Source organism: Sminthopsis crassicaudata, chromosome 3 (assembly GCF_048593235.1).
Source record: "Sminthopsis crassicaudata isolate SCR6 chromosome 3, ASM4859323v1, whole genome shotgun sequence".
Classification (NCBI taxonomy): Eukaryota; Metazoa; Chordata; class Mammalia; order Dasyuromorphia; family Dasyuridae; genus Sminthopsis; species Sminthopsis crassicaudata.
Genome location: NC_133619.1, coordinates 521,051,718 through 521,071,898, shown reverse-complemented (window position 1 = coordinate 521,071,898; position 20,181 = coordinate 521,051,718). Strand labels below are relative to the sequence as shown.

General features: G+C 34.0%; 1 pseudogene; it reads right to left on the bottom strand.

Annotated features, from left to right (window-relative positions):
• Positions 1 to 20,181, bottom strand: part of LOC141562282 (NXPE family member 1-like) — a 139,819-nt pseudogene that overhangs the window by 51,640 nt on the left and 67,998 nt on the right.

Here is a 20,181-nt window from a genome sequence, read left to right as displayed (position 1 = left end):
ATTAATAAAACTAAGAGTTGGTTCTATGAAAAAACAAACAAAATAGACAAACCCTTAGTAAATTTGATTAAAAAAAGGAAAAAGAAAAAGCGAATTGTTAGTCTTGAAAATGAAAAGGGAGAACTCATCACTAATGAAGAGGAAATTAGAACAATAGTTAGGAACTACTTTGCTCAACTTTATGCCAATAAATTCGATAACTTAAATGAAATGGAAGAATACTTCAAAAATATAGCTTGCCCAGATTTACAGAGGAAGAAGTAAGTAGTCTAAACAGTTCCATTTCAGAAAAAGAAATAGAACAAACTATTAAACAACTACCTAAGAAAAAATCTCCAGGAACAGATGGATTTACATGTGAATTCTACCAAACATTTAAAGAACAACTAACTCCAATGCTATATAAACTATTTGAAAAAATAGGGATTGAAGGAAATTCCTTTTATGACACAGATATGGTACTGATACCTAAACCAGGTAAGTTGAAAACTAAGAAAGAAAACTATAGACCCATCTCCTTAATGAATATTGATGCTAAAATCTTAAATAAGATATTAGCAAAAAGACTTCAGAAAATCATCCCCAGGATAATACACTATGATCAAGTAGGATATATACCAGGAATGCAGGGCTGGTTTAATATTAGGAAAACTGTTAGTATAATTGACCATATTAATAATCAAATTAATAAAAACCATATGATCATCTCAATAGATGCAGAAAAAGCATTTGATAAAATCCAACATTCATTCCTACTAAAAACGCTTGAGAGTATAGGAATAAATGGACTATTCCTTAAAATAATCAGGTGCATATATTTAAGACTGTCAGTAAGCATAATATGTAATGGAGATAAACTGGAACCTTTCCCTGTAGGATCAGGAGTGAAACAAGATTGCCCACTATCACCATTACTATTCAATATTGTATTAGAAATGCTAGCCCCAGCAATAAGAGTCAAGAAAGAGATTACAGGAATAAGAGTAGGTAATGAGGAAATCAAACTATCACTCTTTGCAGATGCCATGATGGTATACTTAGAAAACCCCAAAGACTCTGCTAAAAAGCTATTAGAAATAATTCAGAACTTTAGCAAAGTTGCAGGATACAAAATAAATCCACATAGATCCTCAGCATTTTTATACATTACCAATACAATCCAAGAGCAAGAGATACAAAGAGAAATCCCATTCAAAATAACTGTCAATAGTATAAAATATTTGGGAATATACCTACCAAAGGAAAGTCAGGAATTATATGAGCAAAATTACAAAACACTTGCCACAAAAATAAAGTCAGATTTAAATAGTTGAAAAGACATTGAGTGGTCTTGGATAGGCCGAGCGAATATAATTAAGATGACAATATTCCCTAAACTAATCTATTACTCCCAAAAAAATATTTTAATGACCTACAAAAAATAACAACAGAATTCATATGGAACAAAAAAAGGTCAAGAATTTCAAGGGAAGTAATGAAAAAAATTTTAAATGAAGGTGGTCTAGCTGTACATGATCTAGGACTAAAAAGCAACAATCACCAAAACCATTTGGCATTGGCTAAGAAATAGATTAATTGATCAGTGGAATAGGTTAGGTTCACAGGGCAAGATAGTGAATAAAAATAGCAATCTAGTGTTTGACAAACCCAAAGATCACAACTTTTGGGGTAAGAATTCATTATTTGAAAACTACTGCTGGGAAAACTGGAAATTAGTATGGCAGAAACTAGGCATGGACCCACATTTAACACCACATACTAAAATAAGATCAAATTGGGTCCAAGATTTAGGCATAAATAACGAGATCATAAATAAATTAGAGGAACATAGTATAGTTTACCTCTCAGACTTGTGGAAGAGCAAGGAATTTGTGTCCAAAGGAGAATTAGAGATCATTATTGATCACAAAATAGAAAATTTTGATTACATCAAATTAAAAAGTTTCTGCACAAACAAAACTAATGCAAACAAGATTAGAAGGGAAGTAACAAATTGGGAAAACATTTTTATAGTTAAAGGTTCTGATAAAGGCCTCATCTCCAAAATATACAGAGAATTGACTTTAATTTATAAGAAATCAAGCCATTCTCCAATTGAAAAATGGTCAAAGGATATGAACAGACAATTTTCAGATGATGAAATTAAAACTATTTCCACTCATCTGAAAGAGTGTTCCAAATCACTATTGATCAAAGAAATGCAAATTAAGACAAATCTGAGATACCACTACACACCTGTCAGATTGGCTAAGATGACAGAAACAAATAATGATGAATGTTGAAGGGGATGTGGAAAAACTGGGACACTGATGCATTGTTGGTGGAGTTGTAAAAGAATCCAACCATTCAGGAGAGCAATCTGGAATTATGCCCAAAAAGTTATCAAAATGTGCATACCCTTTGATACAGCAGTGCTATTACTGGGCTTATATCCCAAGGAAATACTAAAGCAGCCCTTTTTGTAGTGGCTAGAAACTGGAAAATGAATGGATGTCCATCAATTGGAGAATGGATGGATAAATTATGGTATATGAATGTTATGGAATATTATTGTTCTGTAAGAAATGACCAACAGGAGGAATACAGAGAGGCTTGGAGAGACTTACATCAACTGATGCTGAGTGAAATGAGCAGAACTAGGAGATCTTTATACACTTCAACAATGATACTATATGAGGATGTATTCTGATGGAAGTGGATATCTTCAACATAGAGAAGAGCTAATCCAATTCCAATTGATCAATGATGAACAGAATCAGCTATACCCAGAAAAGGAACACTGGGAAATGAATGTAAACTGTGAGCATTTTTTTGTTTGTTTGTTTTGTTTTTCTTCCCAGATTATTTTTGCCTTCCGAATACAATTCTTCCTTTGTAACAACAACAACAAAATTCGGTTCTGCACATATATATTGTACGAAGGATATACTATAAGATCTTTAATATGTATGGGAATGCCTGCCATCTAGAGGAGGGGGTGGAGGGAAGGAGGGGAAAAATTAGGAACAGAAGGGAGTACAAGGGATAATGTTGTAAAAAAAAAATTACCTATGCATATGTACTGTCAAAAAAATGTCATAATTATAAAATTAATAAAAAAAATTTCCTAAAGCCAATTCTATTAAGTCATATGTATAAAGTGTTTCTTTAGGATTTGAATTAGGATCATTGTCATTGTAATATTCACATAGTTGCTCTTCTACTAATTTCTACTCCTCTGGATTTAATTCTTTTTCCTTTGAGAACTAAGGAGATGTGTATTTTAATATTTCAAAGAGTTCAATGATCTGCATCCAAGTTACAATCAAACCTTGGTTTTTTATGAGTTTAACTAAAGTTTTCCTTGAAGTGGAAGAGGCTCCTTTTTTTAAAAATTTCATTTATTTATAATTTTTTGACAGTATATATGCATGAGTAATTTTTTAAAAAACTAATTATCCCTTGTATTCATTTTTCCAAATTATCCCCTCCCTCCCTCCACTCCCTCCCCTTGATGACAGGTAATCCCATACATTTTACATATGTTACAGTATAACCTAGATACAATATATGTATGTAAATATCATTTTCTTATTGCACATTAAGTATTAGATTCCGAAGGTATAAGTAACCTGGGTAGATAGACAGTAGTGCTAACAGCTTACATTTAATTCCCAGTGTTCCTTCTCTGGGTGTAGTTGTTTCTGTCCATCATTGATCAACTGGAAGTGAGTTGGATCTTCTTTATGTTGAAGATATCCACTTCCATCAGAATACATCTTCATACAACATTGAAGTGTACAGCAATCTTCTGGTTCTATTCCTTTCACTCAGCATCAGTTGATGTAAGTCTCTCCAGAAGAGGCTCCTTTCTAAATATTCGTCACCTTTCAGCTGAAACACTATTTTAGCTTTACAAAGTTTCCTTCTTGTCTATTTTGGTAATTACCTTAATTTCTAGGACATAGCTATAGGTCCTTAGCCCCATGTTGGGTGCCAAAATGTAGTATTCTTTATGGTTTTTCTGGAGGTTTGGAGCAGCCTTTCTTTCAGTCAAGTAATCACCACAAGAATAGCTACTTGTTAAAGTCCAAATCCTTTATTATCTCCTTGCCTGGGACTGGGCAGTTTTCTTAGAGGCCTTCTGGAATATTTTAGTGGAGAAACTAAGGAGGAGAGCCCTGAAACCAAGGTGGTATGAAATGGGATGAATGAACCTGAACCTGTCTCTCAGTCACCCAGGAAAGCCACTAGGAGCCTAACTGAAGATGGAATGACTCTGTCTCCTTGACTCTGAGAGCTTGAGCTCCCTCCTCCAGTCCTTTATCATCTCTGGCTCTGAATGAATCTGGCTCTTAGTTCCTGCTTATATGCTTTACACTGAGTATAAACCAATCATTATATCACTAGGAAACCATTATTTGTTATAAGATTAAAACAATCATACTGAACTTAGAGAATTATTAATCACCATGCTAAACTAGATAGCCATTGTCTTATCAGTTCCACTGACTTAACACCTTGTAAGAATCCTTATTTTAAGTATAAGAGTTCTGGACCATAATGACAGAACATTAAAAAATTTGAAACACAACAATTCCCAAACAATATTATGTATTTAAAATTTGAAACAAAGCCATTACCATTTCATGTCAATCCACTTCCAAATTACTGTATCTGGAAAATCATTCATCTCATCAACATTGGCATTGTATACTGATTACATGTAACAACCCATATAAATTTATCAACTATAAAGCAATTATATTTATTTAAAGAAATAATAAAAGTTAACATCCCTTATTATTGTCTCTGTACCAAGCACTGTGCCAAGCATTTTATAATTATGAAAAGTGGGTTCTGTTACATTTCCTTACAGAATAGTAAACTGAGGTAAATAGAATTTTCTTGGGGTCATACTACTAAGTTTCTTCTTATTTATTTATTTATTTGTTTATTTTATAATTATAACTTTTTTTTGACAGTACATATGCATAGGTAATTTTTTTTTTTTACAACATTATCCCTTGTACTCTCTTCTGTTCCAAATTTTTCCCCTCCTTCCCTCTACCCCCAGGCATTCCCATATATAGTAAATATGTTATAGTATATCCTAGGAACAATATATATGTGCAGAACTGAATTTTGTTGTTGTTACAAAGGAAGAATTGGATTCGGAAGGTAAAAATAATCTGGGAAGAAAAACAAAAAATGCTAACAGTTTACACTCATTTCCCAGTGTTCCTTTTCTGGGTGTAACTGATTCTGTCCATCTTTGATTAATTGGAATTGGATTAGCTCTTCTCTATGTTGAATATATCCACTTCCATCAGAATACATCCTCATACAATATCATTGTTGAAGTGTGTAATGATCTCTTAGTTCTGCTTGTTTCACTCAGCATCAGTTGATGTAAGTCTCTCCAAGACTCTCTGTTTTCATCCTGTTGGTCATTTCTTACAGAACAATAATATTCCATAACATTCATATACCATAATTTATCTAACCATTCTCCAATTAATGGTCATCCATTAATTTTCCAGTTTCTAGCCACTACCAAAAGGGCTGCCACAAACGTTGAGGCACATACAGGTCCCTTTCTCTTCTTTAGTATTTCCTTGGGATATAAGCCCAGTAGTAGCACTGCTGGATCAAAGGGATTGCACAGTTTGATAACTTTTTGGGCAGAATTCCAGATTGCTCTCCTGAATGGTTGGATTCTTTTATAACTCCACCAACAATGCATCAGTGTCCCAGTTTTTCCGCATCCCCTTCAACATTCATCATTATTTGTTCCTGTCATCTTAGCTAATCTGACAGGTGTGTAGTGGTATCTCAGAGTTGTCTTAATTGCATTTCTCTGATCAATAGTGATTTGGAACACTCTTTCAGATGAGTGGAAATAGTTTCAATTTCATCATCTGAAAATTGTCTGTTCATATCCTTTGACCATTTATCAATTGGAGAATGGCTTGATTTCTTATAAATTAGAGTCAATTCTCTGTATATTTTTGAGATGAGGCCCTTATCAGAACCTTTAACTGTAAAAATGTTTTCCAAATTTGTTACTTCCCTTATAATCTTGTTTGCATTAATTTCGTTTGTACAAAAGCTTTTTAATTTGATATAATCAAAATTTTCTATTTTGTGATCAATAATGATCTCTAGTTCTCCTTTGGTCACAAATTCCTCCTCCACAAGTCTGAGAGATAAACTATACCATGTTCCTCTAATTTATTTATCATCTCATTTTTTATGCCTAAATCATGGACCCATTTTGATCTTATCTTAGTATTTGGTGTTAAATGTGGGTCCATGCCTAGTTTCTGCCATACGAATTTCCAGTTTTCCCAGCAGTTTTTGTCAAATAATGAATTCTTATCCCAGAAGTTGGAATCTTTGGGTTTGTCAAACACTAGATTGCTATTTTTATTCACTATCTTGCCTGTGAACCTAACCTATTCCACTGATTAACTACTCTTTCTCCATACAGAAGCTGTCAATGGTTAGAGCCCTTTTAATTTTTTTGTTCATTTTGTGTGAGTGGGAATTGAAGAAAACAAATTGACAAGAGAAACAATTGGTCTATTTTTTGGGCGGGGATGGGGCTGGATGGTGTTACCAGGCTTCCTCTACAGACTGTGGGAGACAGCAGCGAGGCACTAACAGGACAGCGATGGCTGTGCTGTGTCTACACTTTGAGACTCTAAAACTGTGCTGAGTCACTCCGGGTGGCCGGGTCTGGAGAGAAGCTAGCTTTCCGGGGTTTTATTCTTCACCTCTGGTGTTTACACCCTCCCTTTTGCTCCTGGCTTGCTGCCAAGATGGAACATCTACACTGGAGTAAAAGTCTTTATGCAGAAATGGAATAGATCACACCCCTCCCCCCTCTGGTCTGAGCTATGTAAGCTGCCTGCCCTCAGTCTGAGCCCAGTCTGTTCGTCCCCTCCCCTGAGCAACACAAACCTTCTCTGGTGAATTTCAAGTATGTCTTCTATTGGTCATTATTTGTGGGTTTCTTTTCCGGTCAAGCATTAATTCTGAGGCTTGTCATGAAGTAAGTCCTGAGAGAAAATGCGGAAGCTCAAGCAGCTGTCTGCCTCCAAGCTGCCATCTTGGCCGGAAGTCTAAGTAAGTTTCTTAATGCCAAATAACAAATATCTTTTTATTTTAGGTTGTACTTACTGTAAAAATCCTGATAAAGTGAGAATACTCACCCTGTTTTTATTTCCTTGAGGGCAAACTTAAATCAAATCTAAATTTATAATTTTAATGGTAGCATTTTAATTTCTGAGCTCAATGCTGTTTAATAGAACTTTAATAGTACTTTAATAGAAAAAGATGATTATCCACTAATTCATGTATTTCTCCCTTAAAGAAAACAAAAGACAATTGGTAATAATTTCTAGCTCCAAAAAACCTTTTATTCTACTTTTTTTTTTTTTTTTGAAAGAGCTAAGATCTACTGTCTCAACCTGTGAGAACATAGATAAAGAGCTTTCCAGCTCTTTATTTACATTCTCCTGGGAATTTCAAGCTGTGTACACTAGGAAATAGATGGGAAGTTTTGCAATACAGTTTGAAATCACACCTGCAATCATCAGATTAGCTTAAAATGTGCTGGGTTAAAATATACCAAGATTTTAAGTTTTATTCCTGGTTTTTTACCTCGGCAAAGAAACTTAAGGAATTTGATCTAATACTGACAAAAGGTGCCCCCCCCAGGCAGAAATCCTCAAAAGCTTTCAGAGTTATTTAAATGATAATTAAACAATTTAACAGGACAAGGAAATTTTAAATTTTATGTAATAATCACAAATAACAATTTCTGATATCTTTACCATATACCATACCTAGTATTTAGCTACTATTAGATTTAATAAGGCCTTTTACAGATTTATCCTGACAGATGGGTAAACATGATTAACCAGATAAACTCCTAGACTTACTCCGAGTTGGACATTGGTTATGAATTGATTTCTAAAAATCTTGTCCTTTGCAATTTCGAGAAGTTAAATTATTGCAATTTAACCACCTAAACATAAGGTTAGATCCTGAAATCATAAAATACTAACACTTACCTCAGTTATCAATCTGCTACTGATCATTATTTTATTACTTTTCCATGAGTCTTTTAACAGTTGCATCCATAACCTAAAAGAATTAAATAAGAATTTGTATTTTAACAATATTTCTAATATATTTATCAAATATATGAAATAATTTATTAAATTAATCTTAGCCATTATCTTTATCCACATTACAAATCACATAACTAGGGTAGAAAATTTGGCTTAAAACCATAAAGCTAACAAGTTTCCTGATATAGTAAAATAATAATAAAGAAAGAAAAAATTTCATATAAAAGAAGACTGGTATACATTCAATTATACCTGAATCTATTTTCCAAATGTTATCATAAAGAACATAAAGAAAGCACAATGAACCATAATTTATAATTTCAATAATTTAGTTTTATATTTTATACAAAGGCTATTTTTTCTAGGCATTTCATATTATACAATTCACTATGTCTAGCTAATCCATTGCCAAAGATTTTAAAGTGTTTATTATATAACAAGAAAAGTTTGAAACACATGATGTCTTCCATTTTGATTTCTTTTAACTCTCTAAAATTTTGTCTATTGACTTTCAAATTAAGCTACAAATTTTTCATTTTCAATTTCTACTTACAACTAAGTCAGATTTCCTCACATCCTTCAACATACTTAAAACATCTGAAGATTTGGCTGGTGTAGCAAATGATGTGGTTGTTGTAGGCACCAAATTATATTATTTAGGAAGGAGAGCAACACATATTGGAATTTGGTCATGGGAAGAATTCACAATGACCATCCTCTTTGGCAAACGGTAGGTTTATTTAGAAGAGGTTACTGATAAAATGAAGAGATACAATAAACACTAAAAATGGTGAATATGAAATAGAGTTAGCAAGAAATTGAATGAAGTGAACTGTGAAAGCTGTCTCACAAGATGGAGATAGTGTTCTAAAAATCAAGTGAAGGTCAGCTGTGCCCCAGGCCCAAGTTTCTTTCTCCAGAAGTCATGTGATTTACAAAGAATGGGATCATATTGACCTTTTCTTTGTGAGACTTAGTCCTACCTTGGCATTAAAAGTCCCATATAAGGTAATTTAGTAATTCTAAGGATGTGGTTGGGCTGACTAATGAGGGCAAAGGTCCAGCCTATAGGGAGTGTTACCCCAGACCCATATATAATCATTCTTTGCTTACTGTACCTTGCCTCTTCTTGTCTGTCTGCTTGTTGAGAGGAAGATGCCCTTTCTCTCAAGAATGTAAAAAAAATCCTTTCTGCTTTTACTTTGAGAAATCTTGATTTGAGTCAGTGGTCTTTGTCCTACACAAAATTATGGAAAAGACAAGTTCCCTAGTGGCACTCACAATTAACCAGGAAAAAAGAAATATCTCAGGAGGTTGGGATATGCCCTTAACTGGCAGGCTAAATCCTAAAAGGGATTTAGCACCCTAAAAGAGTTAGCTATGAGAGAGACATAATGGGGTGATTGAGAGGAGAGACACTACGAAGCACAGTGTGTGAGGATCAGAGGAAAGACACCATGAGGCAAAATGTCCTAGTCTACTGACCCAGGGGAATTCAGCAAAGATGGCATGAGCCACGGACAGATTTTATAGGGGAAATTTAACCTCAGGAACATGACTGGAATTTCTGATAGGACATAGCTAGGCTGCCCATGACCCCCCACAGAGAGGGGCCTCAGGTGTTTGACATAACTTGGATTTCTTGCCTGGATACAGAAAGGTGGGGCTGTAAGGTTAAACTGATCACTGCCAGTGCCCTTCCTGTTTGCTCAGGACAGAACTTCAGTCTTTCTCTGCCAACTGCGCCCAGCCAATCCAGGACCTCATCAATACAAACCAAAAAAGTTTTTTTTTTTTTTTATAGTTTTAAACATATCTGGCATATTGGGAGGAGGTAAGGTGAGGGGGAAGGTACAATGAGAGACATTTCTCTAGATTTAATTTAAACCTAATTTAATGTCTTTAAGTAGTTTACTAATTAACCTCTCTTGAGATGATATGTTTGCTCCTAAGAATCAGCTCTTATGGGCTACTACCAAGCCACAGGCTGCTTGGTCTGAGATTTACCAGCTTGGAGCTACAAAATAAAGCCCCACCAAAAATAAGTTGGAATTTTTACTCAGAAACATTCCTGTTTTGATTCCCAATCAGTAAACTCACTTAGAAAGAAAGAAAGCTATCACAGACAAAAAAAAAAAAACAGAAACAAATTCAACAGAGCCTTAATAACCCAGAAAGTGAAAAGTTGAGATTAAGTACTATCCTTTACTTTTTCACTTAGTTTCTTTAATTTTTCACTTAATTTGCTCAATGTACCTGTTATCAAGACTTCTTTTGACACATCTCTATCTGAAAATGCTAAGGATGGATCCTCAAGGCCCTCTTAAATACTTTTTTTTTTTCTTTTTTGGCTGAGGCATTTGGGGTTAAGTGACTTGCCCAGGGTCACACAGCTAGGAAGTGCCACGTGTCAGAGGTTAAATTTGAACTCAGGTCCTCCTTGACTTCAGGGCTGCTACTCTATCCACTGAGCCACCTAGCTGCCCCACCTCTTAAATAATTCTACACTTTTACTTAGAGTTCCTTTAACACATATACCTTAATTTATATGTAACTTCAAAAACTTGAAAGCAAGGATTGTAGCTTTAGGGATTCTCTTATAGTATAAGCCAAGATTTCCCTTTTGAAACACTAATTCTGCATGAAAATCAAAATATACTACTTGTATTTTGGGAGGTTTACCAGAAATTGGTTTTATAAGTTGAATTTCTACTATACCCCAAGTTTCCCAGTTGGCCCTTTATTGTGTAAACAAGTCTTTTTTCTCTATTATCCTCATATAGTGTGATGTGGATTTTTTCTTTTTCCCTATCAGAAGAAGCCTAACTGACTATTATCAGGTTTAACCAAATCTCCAACTTCTCTATAGATTTAAGCTGTCAGTCAATGACATATTCCCACCTCGTGGAAAATTTCCTTTCTCAATCGAGAGTTCCCCTGGGAAACTTGTCTTTTTCTTGCTAATGATATACTCTCCCAACTCTAATTCATATTTGCCATCCCTGGTGCCCATTTTGCCTCTTCATTTTGTCGGTAACCTTTCCCCCTAAATAAACCTACTCTTGGCAAAGAGAATGGCCGATGTGAATTTGTTTACATGTTTGTTTTGAACTAGGAATTGCTACCCTAACCTCATCATAGTGTACTTCAGGGAATCTTTTTAAAGTAGATAAATCTACCGGAAGATTACTACTCTATGAAAGTGAAAGTGAATAAATTTTACCATGAAAGCTTAAAATGGTATCTTTCCTGGGAGACTTTAAGCCAAATCTTTCTCTTTTCCATTAAGTCCCTTTATCTAGCTGTCATAGTTGTGACATTTAAAAAAGTTCAAGAAATACAGTTTCTGGATAATTTACTCATTTTATTAATAAGGCCAGAAGGCTATTAATAAGAGGATGGTTATTTGGCTGTCATTTTTAGACCAATGATAATCATGGTGATGGACTCACAGTTTATATACTCAAAGCCATGGGGGGCTGCTAGTGACATCTTGTCACCTTTGGACTGAGAAATTATCTCTACTCAGATCACCCACAGCCTTGGACTACCTAGACAAAAGAATGTTTCCACCCTTACTTGAGTAGAAGGCAATGGGCATTCTCCCTTAGTTTAAATTCCTTGTAAAGTTGGGTGGGGTCTGACCAAGATTGAGAGAGTCAATGTAATCTCATCAATAATGTCCTTCAAGATAACTTGTTTTTCTTGAACTTTTTAAAATGAGGAATTTAGAACAAGGAGAGACCTTGTAATCTTTTCAAGATACTGATTATTAATTATCATTTCTCTTAGAAGTATGAGATTTTATTTGAGATTATCACACAAGGGATGGCTATGTAGATTGATTATGGAATTCTGCAAAACCTTCACTTTTTTCTTCCTTTCCAGAAGGCATTTTAAATGCATGGCCTGAGTAAATATCTATAAATGTAATAACAAATTGTATCCATTTTATGAAGACAAAGGGCCTACATATCAACTTGTTATATGTCTATCGGGCTGATCTTGGAGGAAAGGTCCCCTTACAGGTAAAATTGGGTGACCCTATGAAATTAGTATTTCTTTTCAGGAATCAATTATTGGCTACAATGAAATACTTCTCTCCTCAGGGTTTGCCTCATTTTTCATTCACACTCTCTGTGCTCATGTTCTAATTCCTACCTACTTCTACCCAGGATAGACAAAAGGAGTTAATCGCCTAACCATTCCCAAATGGGTCTAGGTCAACTTCCCCCTCCCCCACTACATTATAAGCCCTTGGCTTTAGTTGGAAAGTGACTGTGAAAATTAGAATGCTTTCCTAATGAAGTCTAAGTAACATAACCAAGCATGTCCTATATAACTACCTCTTTTCTAAATATTTGCAAGTTATATTCAGTAAGGCACAATTTCTGTCCTGTTGACAACCAAATCATACATGAAGTATAATTTCTTAGTTTGAGATTTCATTTTTCTTTCTTTTTCTTTCCTATGGTGAACATACTCAATTTAGTATTCTTCTTTGATCATGGGTGAGTAATTCCCATCTATTACTCAAATATCTTCCCCTGCCTAATAATCTACTGTTTATAACTCCTGCTATACCTATGCCTACAGAGTCATTTCAGGAAGGAACAAATCATCAATAGCTCAGTCTAAATGAAGTATCCCATCAGATTTCCTAGCTAATATCTGGAAAACAAAATTTTCTCTCATGTTTTGTGTTTTCCCCTAATCTCCCACATCAGCATCTGATGATTCTTACTACCTAACCTTGGATTGATTCAATCTGTATGCTGACAGATGGTCAACATAATCCAGGAGTAGATGCATTTCTACTGATTCTTTCCCTCAAAAAGTTCAACTACATTCTGGATGTAATTATACTATTTACATATATTGGCTACTCTACACTCAGTTTATTGGTCTAAGGTGGATGCAACAATAAATCTACAACAAAGCAAAATTTGAACTATATGCACACAAACTCTGCAAAAGTGGATCCTTTTTCATCATTAGTAGTGTATCAAATATCTAATTAGTAAAGGAAGCACTTATTAATTACTTAATATAAGTCAGGCACTGTGCTAAGAGTTTCTCATTCTAAGGACCTTCCAATTCTGGGGGAAGTAGTTGGAGGTAGGGGAAGGGTTTCATTCTCTAAAGAGGAGGAGAGAACAACAGGCACATTAAAATAAATAAAAAATAAATGCAAAGTTAAGAAAAACAGTATAAGCCTCTTATTAGAGGTCCCAAAAGAAAGATGTGCTAAGAGATATTATTAAAAGTTATGCTTACCCAGTGACCCATTATTTTCAAACCTGATTGTCAGGTAGTGTTGAGGGAGGAGTCACCCAATCTGCAGCTTTATACTATGTGAAATTTATCATGTACCAAGTCAGCCCCTATTGTCACATATTCCTACTTTGGGGAGGAATTGTGATGCAGTGATCTAGCCTCTTTTGCTGATGTGAATCTATCTGAATTGTTTGTATTTTATTAAAAATTGGCTCCATCTTGAAACCCTTGTTGATCTCCAGTGATTAGTCTGTCAACATGCTGCTACCTTGACAAACTTTTAATAAACTCCTTTTAATTCTCTTTGTCCTGAGTCTTGTCTTATTATTCAGTGCAAAAGCCTGAACGAAGAATTTTCTTTTCAACAGAGAGAGCAGGTATAGAGGACAGACTGTTCAAAGGTACAGAGAAAATAGATGAAATCTCATGAATCAGGAATATATACCCAGCTTGTCTGAAATATAAAGTTCTTGAATGGGACTGATGTATAATTAATCTATAAGGATAGAACAGTTCCACATTGTGAGGGAAGTTAAATTTCAAAAGTAGGAGTTTTACTTTATTTTATAGGTTATATAGAATCACAGAAGCTTTTAGAGCAGAGGCATATGTGAAAGAAGCATTGTAGAAGTATCTGAGATTTCTCTCAATCTCTTGAAAGAAGCATCCTGGTTTTCAAGGCTCCACTGAGTATGGAAAAAAAATAGGAGCACAAAACAAAAGCAAAGAGATTATTTGCATTCTCAGAAATCTGTTCCCACTGATAGCAGATTCACATTTCTAGAATGAAGATTTGATTTTTATATTCTTTCAAGTCCACTTAGAATACAAAGACAATTAGCAGTATTCTGTGGCACATTTGGTATCAGTAAAGACAGCTAATATTGGTTAGGAATAATAGCAACAAAAAGTGAAATCTTATCTCAAATAAAAATATAACTCAATAGTTCAAAAGAAAACTATACCTTGTTTTATTTATTAATTTTAATAAAGTAATTATAAAAGGAAGATTGATACATTATGCTCTCTAAGCAACATCAAGTAAAATAAGAAGGAAAATGACTGAAAAATGTATAACTTGAAATAGTAAACTTAAATAGTGCAAATACTCCCAATAAAAGACAAACAGTTATATCATGGGTTAAGAAAAAATACACATTACTATTTTGCATACAGAAAACATACTTAATGAAAAATATATACATATGTTAAATTTTAAAAATTGGCTTAAATATATATATATATCATGCAATAACAAACTCAAAATAAACTAGAATAGCAATTAAATCTGAAAAAGTGAAATAATAGTATACCTATAGAATGAATAGACAAGCCCTACATAAAAATTTTGAACCATGATATAACACAATTTAAATAATTATATACTAATTATAATATAAAACAGTTTAAATTACATGGCAAATTATGGTATGCACTATACACTTCTCAGATTAGCAAAAATGACTGGAAAAGATAATGACAAATGTTGGAGGGGATGTTGAAAAACTAATACATTGTTGGTGGAGTTGTGAACTGATTCAACCATTCTGGAGAGCAATTTGGAACTATGCCCAAAGAACTATTAAACTATTCATACCCTTTAATCCAGCAGTGTTTCTAACTAAGCTCATATCCTAAAGAAATCATAAAGGAGGGAAAGGGACTCACATGTGCAAAAATGTGGCAGCCCTTTTTGTAGTAGCAAGAAACTGAAAACTAAGTGGATCCTCATTAGGGAGAATGGCTGAATATGAGTGTTATGGAATATTATTGTTCTATAAGAAATGATTAGCAGGATGATTTCAGAGGTACCTGGAGAGACATACATGAATTAATGCTGAGTGAAATGAGCAGAACCAGGAGATCATTGTACATGGCAATAGCAAGTTTATATAATGATCAATTCTGATGGACATGGCTCTTTTCAACAATGAGATGATTCAGGCCAATTCCAATAATCTTGTGATGGAGAAAGCCATCTACATCCAGAGAGAAGCCTGTGGAAACTAAATATGGATCATAACATAGTATTTTCACTCTTTTTGTTGTTGTTTGCATTTTGTTTTCTTTCTCATTTTTTTCCTTTTTGATCTGATTTTTCTTGTGCATTATGATATTAGTGGAAATATGTATAGAAAAATTGCACATGTTTAACATATATTGAATCACTTGCCATCTAGGAGAAAGGGTGGGGGAAGGGAGGGAAAAAAAGCAAAACAAGGTTTTGTAAGGGTGAATGTTGAAAATTATCCATGTATATATTTTAAAAATAAAAAGCTTTAATTTTAAAAAAGAGAAAAGAAAATTCTGGTATGGTTATAGAAATACAGGTATGTTCATTTTTTACTAATGAAAATGTAAATTGGTCAACTCTTTCTTGAGAGCAATCTGGCACCATACAATGAAAGATACAAAAATAGCTCTACTTTATCATTCCATTGTTATGAATATATTCTAATGGTGTTTTTAAAAGGAAACTATCTGTGCAGAGATCTTTATGTTATATTATTTGTAATTATAAAACAAAAAAAAATGAAAAAAAATTTTAATTTCAGCAACAAGTGATTACATAAATTGTAGCAGATTAGTAAAATAGTATACTACTCAATGACAGATTATTGATTACACAGTTATAACTCATAAGCATGAAAAATGCCAAGAAATTTGGAAATATCTTTATAAAATAAAGTGAAAAAAAAAGTAGAACCAAACAACAGAGTGCACACTATTAAAGACCACAGAAGAGGGAAAGTTAAGGACAAAAAATAAAGTATCACCCAGTTAACAAGCATTTATTAAATATTGCTTGTCCTTTATTTTCCTCCCTCCCTCCTTCCCTTTTTTTCTCCCTCCCTCCCTCCTTCCCTTTTTTTTTTTTTTTTTTTTTTTTTTTTGGTGAAGCAATTGGGGTTACCTGATTTGCCCAGGGTCACACAGCAAAGATGTGTTAAATGTCTGAAGCTGAATTTGAATTCCAGTTGTCTTGTCTCCAGAGCCGTTAGTCTATGTACTACAGCACCTAGCTGTTCCCTGTCCTGCATTTTCAAAAAGAACCAATGACATCACAGGATAATATGCTAAATATATTCATGAATTAGATTTAAGGGAGGCAAAATTGCACAAAATTGCCTCACTTTCTCTTCCACAATTATTGAAGTCCAATGGCAAAACAAAAGTCAGGATAATTGCCTGCAATCCAATGGACAATCTTGGTGTCTTCAACATCTAACCTAGCTCTAAATGTTCCACAGTGCCCACTTCAGCCATCTTCATGGTCAATGGAACAAATTATTCTCATCTGCCCATTCCATTGAGGGAAGCCTTCACACACCCTATATCAATGATAAGATTTGTTAGTTATTGTTGGTTTGGTTTAGCTGTCTGTCAAGATGGTTTTACTGGGGTATGACTACTGTGCACGCTACAGCTTTCTGAATCCAAGGAAGGGAGTTAGGTGACGTGGACTCTAAAAGGTAGATGAGCAGCTCTGAAAAGAACTTGGCGAGCCCTCTCATCTGAGATATTAATTCTCTTATGAACCTCCCGTACACACATTTATTAAGTATATCTATATGTCAGACACTTTGCTAAGTCCTTCCCAGAGGCTATCAAAGACACATGTCTTTATCTTTCCCCCAAGTTATATAGGCAATTTATCAACTAACACTCATATCTTCTGACAGTCTCATAATCAACACTCAAGATATCTGACATTTATGTATGTCTCATGATGGCATTTTTGACCATCTTATGATGCTCATGGTACAGTGTACATATGTGTAAGCATTTTAAAATAATAATTGGGGGCCATTTTCAGGGACTATTGAAGAAATTAATCCACATAGTAAGTTTACTGGTTTAATTGTATGCAGAATTTTAGCAATCTCATGACACATTGACATTCCTGACATTCTTCATTTACTCAAAAATAGATTGTGATTTAGTCAAATGATAACCTGCTATTGAAAAAAGTCTTAAAAAGAAAATTAACAAAGTCATTGTAAATATCATTAAAGGGCCTTCACTTTGCAACAAGACTAACAAATGGTATTTGATTATCTAGCATGAAATTATAGGACCTTTTAAAAGTGAAGAATGAACAAAAGAGGATTTTTAAATAAGTAATTATCAAAAGCTACATTTGGAATAATCTTTCTAAATTTTCTTTTTCTGACCTGAGCTCCACCAGGCCAAATTCTATTATTACCCTTAACCAGAAGGGCCAACTTAATCTCTCTCAACAAAAGTTTCATTATTATATTATTACCAGAAACATTTACAAAGATGTTGATAGTCTTTATGCATTATTTATCAGATACAGTTCAATAACATGTTAATCTGATTTTCAGCAAAATTATTAGGTGGGTAGAAAATTTTAAAGTCAAATGTAATAGTTATGCTCCCAGACATCTATACTATTCTTTTTTTAATTTACTAAACATATGCATGGGTAAGTATTCCAATATTGCTTATTCCAACATTGACCCTTGTAAAATCTTTTGTTTCAAAATTTCCTCTCCTTTCCCCCACCTCCTCCCCTAGCTGGCAGGTAGTCCAATACATGTTAAATATATTGAAATACATGTTAAGTCCAATATATGTATACATATTTATACAGTTATCTTATTGCACAAGAAAAATTAGATCAAGAAGGAAGAAAAAGAAAAACTGAGAAAGAAAACAAAATACAAGCAAATAACAACAGAGAGAGTGAAAATGCTATGTTGTGTTCCATACTCTGTTCCCACGGTTCACTCTCTGGGTGTAGATGGCTCTCTTCATCACTGAACAAGTAAAACTGGTTTGAATCCTCTTATTGTTGAAGAGAGCCACATCCATCAGAATTGATTGTTATATATGTTGTTGCCATGTATAATGATCTCCTGCTTCTGCTCATTTCACTTAACATCAGTTCATGTAAGTCTCTCCAACCCTCTTGAAATCATCCTGCTGGTTGTTTCTTACAGAACAATAATATTCCATAACATTTATATACCATTATTTATTCAGCCATTTTCCAATTGATGGGCATCCACTCAGTTTCCAGTTTCTTGCCACTACAAAGAGGACTACCTCAAACATTTCTGCACATGTAGGTGTCTTTCCCTCCTTTAAAATATCTTTGGGATATAATCCCAGTATAAACACTGCTGGATCAAAGGATATGCAGAGTTTGATAAATTTTTGATCAGAGTTCCAGATTGCTCTCCAGAATGGTTGGATCCATTCACAGTTCCAGCAACAATGTATCAGTGTCTCAGTTTTCCCACATCCCCTCCAACATTTGTCTTTATCTTTTTCTATCATCTTAGGTGTGTAGTGGTATCTCAGAATTGTCTTAATTTTCATTTCTCTGATCAATAGTTGTAATGTCCTGTCATCTCTCAATTATAATTCTTCTCTAGGAGGAGGTTTCTTTTCTGTAAAATTTTTTCCTCTATGAGCAGGTTTCTTGAGAGGCTTCTTAAGCCTCCAGCCAGAGCGAAGGTAGAATCTCGAATCCTCTTCTTCCTGAATCCTGGCTCTGAATCTCTTTGAGCTTCCCTGAAGTTCTCCCAGGAAGTCTTGTTCAGATTCAATGTTGCCTCTTTTTATCCTCCCAAAGAATGGACTTGTGGGTACTCCCAGGGTCTTGTGGGAACTCCTTCAACCAATGAACTTGCTTCTTTAAAGGTGTAAACTCCTCTAAAGGTTTGAACTATAGGTATGAATTCTGAGCTAGAGAATTGTTAAGTTAGAAAAGCTGAATTAGACAACCGAGTTAACACCTAGAAATCTTAACAAATAGTGATTTGGAGCACCTTTTCATGTGGCTACAAATAGTTTCAATTTCTTCATCTGAAAATTATTCATATCTTTGACCATTTATCAATTGGAGAATGGCTTGAACTATTATAAATTTGATTCAATTCTCAATATATTTTAGAAATGAGGCCTACATTAGATCCTTTGGAGGTAAAAATGTTATTGTTTCCCTTCTAACATTGTCTGCATTAGTTTTGTTTGTACAAAAACTTTTTAACTTAATATAATAAAAATTATCTATTTTGTGATCAATAATGATCTCTAGTTTTTGGTCACAAATTCCTTCCTCCTCCCCAAATCTGAGGGGTAAACTATCCTATGTTCTTCTAATTTGTTTATAATATCATTCTTTATATCAAGATCATGAACCCATTTTGACCTTATCTTGGAATACAATGTTACATGTGGGTCTATGCCTACTTTCTGCCATACTCAGTTTCCAATTTTCCCAGCAGTTTTTGTCAAATAGTGAATTATTATCCCAAAAGTTAAGGCCTTTAGGTTTGTCAAATACTAGATTGCTATAATCATTGACTATTTTGTTCTATGTACCTAACCTGTTCCACTGATTAATTTCTCTTTTCTTAGCCAGTACCAAATGGTTTTGATGATTGCTGTTTTATAATATAGTTTTTATATCTGGTACAGCTAGGCCACCTTCATTTGCTTCATTAATTCCTTTGAAATTCTTGATCTTTCATTCTTCCAGATGAATTTTGTCATTATTTTTTCTAGTTTGGTAAAATAGTTTTTGGGAAATTGATTGGTATAGCACTAAATAAATAGATTAGTTTAGGAAGTATTGTCATCTTTATTATATTTGCTCAACTTATCCAAGAGCACTTGATAATTTTTCAATTGCTTATTTATGTGCAAAGTGTTTTGCCCAAATAGTTCCTGACTTTCTCTTGGCAGATAGATTCCCAAATATTTTGTACTGTTGATGGTTATTTTATTTTATTTTTTTTTCGTTATTAAT